This window comes from Natator depressus, chromosome 2, assembly GCF_965152275.1.
Source record: "Natator depressus isolate rNatDep1 chromosome 2, rNatDep2.hap1, whole genome shotgun sequence".
Lineage (NCBI taxonomy): Eukaryota > Metazoa > Chordata > Testudines > Cheloniidae > Natator > Natator depressus.
In genome coordinates, this window is record NC_134235.1 from 33,649,720 (window position 1) to 33,656,801 (window position 7,082).

Here is a 7,082-nt window from a genome sequence, read left to right on the forward strand (position 1 = left end):
AAAGGGATGGGAGTGTAAAGTGAAATTCAGGATGAGCGTGAGACAGCTCAGAGTCAGAGAGATAGATGTGTTTGGTTTGGAGAGATATTTGAGTTAGACAAAGGTAGATGGTAGGTTTTGGGTTAGCTGGTGCAGGACAGGGGTTAGATTAGTGGATCAATGAGTTAGTGAGGTACTTAGACAAGCTAAAAGAAAAGTGTAAGGAAGACTAGGTTAGTCAGCTTGGATGAAGGGAGAGCTGAATTAGGACTGGCGAGTGAGGAGGGGTGTTTAACATCTTTATTAATGACCTGGATGTAGGAATAGAGAGCATGTTGATCGTATTTGCAGATGACACAAAGCTATGGGGTGGGGGGAGGTTTGCCAACACTTTGGAGGATCGAGTTACGATTCAGAGGGATCTTGATAAATTGGAGAACTGGGTTATAGACAACAAAATGAAATTCAACAAAGACAAACGTAAGGAGCTACATTTAGGGAATTACATTGATAGACACTGGGAAGCAAACTTTCAAAATGATTGGCAACCTTTGGCATGTGGCCCGTCAGGGAAATCCGCTCGCGGGCTGGGACGGTTTGTTTACCTGCAGTGTCCGCAGGTTCGGCCGATCGCAGCTCCCACTGGCTGCAGTTCGCCATTCCAGGCCAATGGGGACTCTGGGAAAAGGTGTGGGCTGAGGGAAGTACTGGCTGCCGCTTCCCGTAGCCCCCATTGGCCTGGAACGGCAAACCACAGCCAGTGGGAACTGAGATCAGCTGAACCTGTGGACACTGCAGGTAAACAAATTGTCCCGGCCCACCAGCAGATTTCCCTGACGGGCTGCATGCCAAAGGTTGCCGATCCCTGCATTAGACTGAAATTCTCCCCCTGCCAGCATTGCCCTTTGAATGGAGTTTATTAGAGTTATAGACGGTTCTCTGTGTCAGTTTAATTCAGTCCCCCGGTGTGTATTCATTATGATACAGTCTTTAATTACATGATGATGTACTGTTTTTCCTACCCTACCCCGCCTCATTCAGTGCACTGGATGGACTGTGCTCAGATAATGAGCAGCTTTCAATGGAAGGGAAACTTTGTCTTTGCCCCTGTAGCTCCGGGGTGGAACATGCTCAGTGATTGTGGGGATGGCACATGCACAGTCTGGTCAGCACTGGAACTGTGAGGGGCTAGAGCATGCTCAGTGAGGATGGAACCTTCAGAGCTTTTAGCTACTGAACTCTAAGAAGTCTACTGAGCATGTGTGAACTGAGATTTTTCAAAGACTTGTAAGGTGGCTAAATTTGGGTGAGTTTTCACAGGAATAACAAAGGCCACCACCTGTTTCAAGTCTTTATTGCAAAATGGAGTGGTGCTAGAGCTTCTAAACATGTTGCCAGAATTTTAACATGGGTAGACAATGTGCTTCCCGAATCTTGTTCTCAGATGTTGCTAAGTGATTCTTACAAAACTAAGTGATCGGGCAACAAAATGGCAAATGAAATTTAATGTGGATAAATGTAAAGTAATGCACATTGGAAAAAATAACCCCAACTATACATACAATATGATTGGGGCTAATTTAGCTACAACTAATCAGGAGAAGATCTTGGAGTCATTGTGGATAGTTCTCTGAAGACGTCCATGCAGTGTGCAGCCGGAGTCAAGAAAGCAAACGGGATGTTAGGAATCATTAAAAAAGGGATAGAGAATAAGATGGAGAATATCTTATTGCCCTTATATAAATCCCTGGTACACCCACATCTTGAATACTGTGTACAGATGTGGTCCCCTCATCTCAAAAAAGATAAACCGGCATTAGAAAAGGTTCAGAAAAGGGCAACTAAAATGATTAGGGGGTTGGAACAGGTCCCATATGAGGAGAGATTAAAGAGGTTAGGACTTTTCAGCTTGGAAAAGAGGAGACTAAGGGGGGATATGATAGAGGTATATAAAACCATGAGTGGTGTGGAGAAAGTGAATAAGGAAAAGTTATTTACTTGTTCCCATAATATAAGAACTAGGGGCCACCAAATGAAATTAATGGGCATCAGGTTTAAAACAAATAAAAGGAAGTTCTTCTTCACTCAGCGCACAGTCAACCTGTGGAACTCCTTGCCTGAGGAGGTTGTGAAGGCTAGGACTATAACAGGGTTTAAAAGAGAACTAGATAATTCATGGAGGTTAAGTCCATTAATGGCTATTAGCCAGGATGGGTAAGGAATGGTGTCCCTAGCCTCTGTTTGTCAGAGGGTGGAGATGGATGGCAGGAGAGAGATCACTAGATTATTACCTGTTAAGTTCACTCCCTCTGGGGCACCTGGCATTGGCCACTGTTGGTAGACAGGATACTGGACTGGATGGACCTTTGGTCTGACCCAGTATGGCCGTTCTTATGTTCTTATGTTCTTATGCTGAACCATTTTTACTGAAACTAAAAAGAAATTCAGCCTGAAACAGACACCCAGCTTGGAATATTTCAGCCCAAACACTTAAATTTGGCAAAGTTATAAACAACTGAGAAGAGGGTCTGATAATGGGAAGTGTCAGGCTGTGCCCATGAGAATGCACTATTTTCTTTACTAGCTATTCATGTATATAAAGTTGTGTAGGTAGCATTTTGTAGCAGGTGCAGATGAAAAAATATTTTTGGTAAGAGAACTGTTATGAAAGAAGAAAATAATGCTATTAAATTATTAATTGAATGAGTCGGCTCTGTCAAATTAAATAAAAAAATCATGTTCAAGTTCACCATCATGCTGCCTCCTTGATTGATTTTTCCTGGCCTTTTAAAAAAGATTGGGCAGCGTTGCAGCACTATCTAACGCTGTGCTCACATGCCAACATAGCAGCAGCAGACACAGCTTAAACGGCATACAAATGAGTTCCAGCTTCATCACAACCTGAAGGGACCAGGCCTGAAGCAGGTTTTTGGAAAGAGACTCTCTAGCCTTCCCTGTATATTTGTTACTTTCGCATATGAAATAAAGTACAGAATGTTTTTCATTATTGTGGAAAGAATTGTGGAAAGATATTTATTTCTTATAAGTGATGAATAAAAATAAACTAGGTGATTTTAAATGTAACTCTTATGTCCTTATCCAAAGACTATTGAGATCAATTGGAATCCTGCCATTGACTTCAATGGGCTTTGAGTTAGGGGCTAAGCTCTGTTCCTATAATAATGAAGAACAGAAGACAGAATCCCAAGGAATAAACTGGGGCTGATCTCCAGATCTGAGAGACACCCCTGCTGTGCAACTATTTGGGCCAAATTCTGACAGTGCATTGCTTTGAGAAACCCACCAGAAAGCTCACTCACAGCATGGAGAATGTGGGATGGAAATTTTCTGCTCCAGTTCTGGTTCACTCCAAACCCCCAAGACAAGCCACACTACAGACCTTCTGTGACAGGAGATGTAGTGGCTGGGAGCAATCCACTAATTTCTGTGCCTATGCTGAGACATGGCAGCTCTACTTCCTACTTCTATTCTGGACAGGAAAAAGTCACACAAGGGCGATTGGTTGATTATTATGCAGACATCTGGGGGAGGTCATTTACATGAAAGGCTAACCTTTTCCTTTTACGCTTAAAGTTGGCTTAAATGGCAGGAATTCCAATAAATGTGTTGTGTTGCTTGTTCTACCCCAAGTCAGTATCCCAAGTAATAAGTACAGGCTTTGTTGGCACTCTGTTCCCTAACTGAATTCAATAAAATCTTCTGAAGCACTTTCCATTATTCACTCTTAAGTCATGCAGAACAACCAGGGCTGTGTCTGACAAAAAACTGCTCTGAATCTGCATATCTACAATAGTGTACAGCAAGAGCTGTCAAATTGTTTCCCGTTTTTAATCTTCTCATTTGTGTTACTAGGCATTGTCCGGTAGCTAGCCTATTTGCTCCTATTGTGCCTGATCTTTCTTACTGGGCAGGTAAAGTTTTGTTTCTTGCTATATGGCAATATTCTCTTCAGTGAAGGTTCTGGTATTGTCCAGGCACCAGCTGCACAAATATAAAATAAGCTTGTTTTAAAGACCAGGTCCCATTTCCAGGGGTAATTTTGGTAGGGGGGTTTCCATTTGTAGGATGGGAACAACAGCCAACCAGACTGTGATGAGTGCGCAAGGCAGGGAGAGGGAAAAGAGTTTTCCAAGGAAAAAGGCAGGGAGAGATAGGAAACTCCACCACCTGCATACAGCAGGACAGACACACATGGGGAAGCAAGCTGCACTAATGATGCTGCCCATGTACCACAGTGTGTATGGGGAGGGATGGTGTCATATCCAAGGCACAATCCCCCCTGGTACTTCTCTGGGGCAGTGCAGCCTGCATCACCCAGATCAGTGCCTCCCAGGCATGACTGGGCCCATAGACTGATGGTGGATTACCAGGCAACGTCCATTTCATTTTTATATAGTACTCTAAATGTAGAACACCAAAATGGCTTCATTGACACAATTGGCTGGAGGGGGAAGTATTGATTACAAGATTTAAAGTAAGAAAATGACTGGGCAGACAAATGTGTCTAAAAATAATATTTTTGAGCCGGGCTTTGGTATAGTAATGGATGGAGAAAGAAGAGACACTGCTGTGCAATCTCTATGTGCCACTCTCCCCAGCCCTTCATGTATCCCTTTCCAGGCTATCAGGGCTGTTCTGCTGTCCATCACATTGCCAGTACCTTTGGAGATTTGCTCATTACCCCAAGCCCTTTTGAGGTTTTCCGAAGTGGAAACATCTTGAAAAACAGAGCTAGATATATTGCTAAAAATAAGAATGAGTCATCTACAGGATTTCAGCAAGTACACTGGAAAAATAATGGAAATACTAAAAAACCCCTCTATTTTCAGGATAAAAAAGGAACTGTTTCTCCTTCTTATCTAAGATACACATTTATTTTATCTAGAATACTTTGTTTTCCCTTTTTAGTAGTCAGTATCAGTCTCATTAAATCATTCTATCCAAGTTATAATTAGGATAACTTTTCATCTATTTATGTTGTGCCAGTGACATTTTAGAATGGGCCCTGAGAAAGAGCTTTGGGTGAACAAGCACACTGGCAGGCTTTGGAAACTTCTTCTGGACAAGCTGCCAGCAAATTATTTCCTTACCAAATGTCAATGAGCTAGACATGACTTGTCAGTTTGCATCATTTCTGAAAGACTGTTCTCTGTAAGTTAGATCAAAAGTCAGATGTTACATGTCCGGAAAAACAAAAAACAAAAACAAACAAACAAAAAACAACTCCCCGACCTCACAACAGATTTTGACTGTGTATTAGGGTATTTACACCCTTAGAACTGGTGAGAAATGTTATATTTGAATGAATCCAACTTACTGTTGCACTGTCCTGGGGTCCAGTTTTAAGATTACGGATTCTGATGCACGATGCTGAGCTGAGGCGTTCAAGGATTCTTTGCTAAGTGCAGTGGAGACGTGGACACAAGAGTGATAGAACAAATACAAAGTAGGGGCTTTACAGAAATTTCAGCACTAACACTGGTATAGAATCATAAAAATGTAGGTCTGGAAGGGACTTCAAGAAGTCATCAAGTCCAACCTTCTGCACTGAGGCAGGACCAACTGAACATAGACCACCCCTGACACATTTGTCCAACGTGTTCTTGAAAGCCGAAATGATGGGGATTCCACAACCTCCTTTGGAAGCCCATTCCAGAGCTTAACTACCCTGGTACTTAGAACATTTTCCCTAACATCTTACCTAAATCTCCCTTGATGCTGATTAAGCCCATTATTTCTTGTTCTACCATCAGTAGACATGGAGAACAATTGGTCGCCATCCTCTTTATAGCTGCCCTTAACATATTTGAAGACTGTTATCAGGTATTCCCTCAGTCTTCTCTTCTCCAGGCTAAACATGACCAGGTTTTTAAATCTTTCCTCATAGGTCATGTTTTCTAAACATTTTGTCATTTTTATTGCTGTCCTGTGGACTCTCTTCAGTTTTCCACATCTTTCCTAAAGTGTGGTGCCCAGAAATGGACACAGTAGTCCAGATGTGGCCTCATCAATGCAGAGTAGATCGGGACAATTACCTCATGTGTCTTGCATATGACACTCATGTTAATACATGCCAGAATGATATTAGTATTTCCCTCAACTGCATCACATTGTTGATTCATATTCAGTTTGGTGATCTACAATAACCCATAGGTTCTTTTCAGCAGTACTACTATGTAGCCAATTATTCCTAGTTTTGTAGCTCTGCGTTGTTTTTTTTCTTCCTCAGTGAAGTATTTGCACTTGTCTTTATTGAATTTATATTTTTGATTTCAGACAGATTCTCCAGTTTGACAAGGTTGTTTTCAATTCTAATGCTGTCCTCCAGAGATCTGTCTAATCCTATCCTCCAGTAGTAGTCAACATTTTCATTAATAACTTGGATAATGGAGTTGAGATCATGCTTTGTCATAAATATAAAGGGAAGGGTAAACCCTTTAAAATCCCTCCTGGCCAGAGGAAAAATCTCTCAACTGTAAAGGGTTAAGAAGCTAAAGGTAACCTCGCTGGCACCTGACCAAAATGACCAATGAGGAGACAAGATACTTTCAAAAGCTGGGAGGAGGGAGAGAAACAAAGGATCTGTGTCTGTCTGTATGCTGCTTTTGCCGGGGATAGACCAGGAATGGAGTCTTAGAACTTTAGTAAGTAATCTAGCTAGGTATGTGTTAGATTATGATTTCTTTAAATGGCTGAGAAAAGAACTGTGCTGAATAGAATGACTATTCCTGTCTGTGTGTCTTTTTTGTAACTTAAGGTTTTGCCTAGAGGGATTCTCTATGTTTTGAATCTAATTAACCTGTAAGGTATCTACCATCCTGATTTTACAGAGGTGATTTCTTTACTTCTATTAAAAGTCTTCTTGTAAGAAAACTGAATGCTTTTTCATTGTTCTCAGATCCAAGGGTTTGGGTCTGTGGTCACCTATGCAAATTGGTGAGGATTTTTACCAAACCTTCCCCAGGAAGTGGGGTGCAAGGGTTGGGAGGATTTTGGGGGGAAAGACGTGTCCAAACTATGTTTCCCAGTAAACCCAGTTAGAGTTTGGTGGTGGCAGTGGAGATCCAGGGACAAAGGATAAA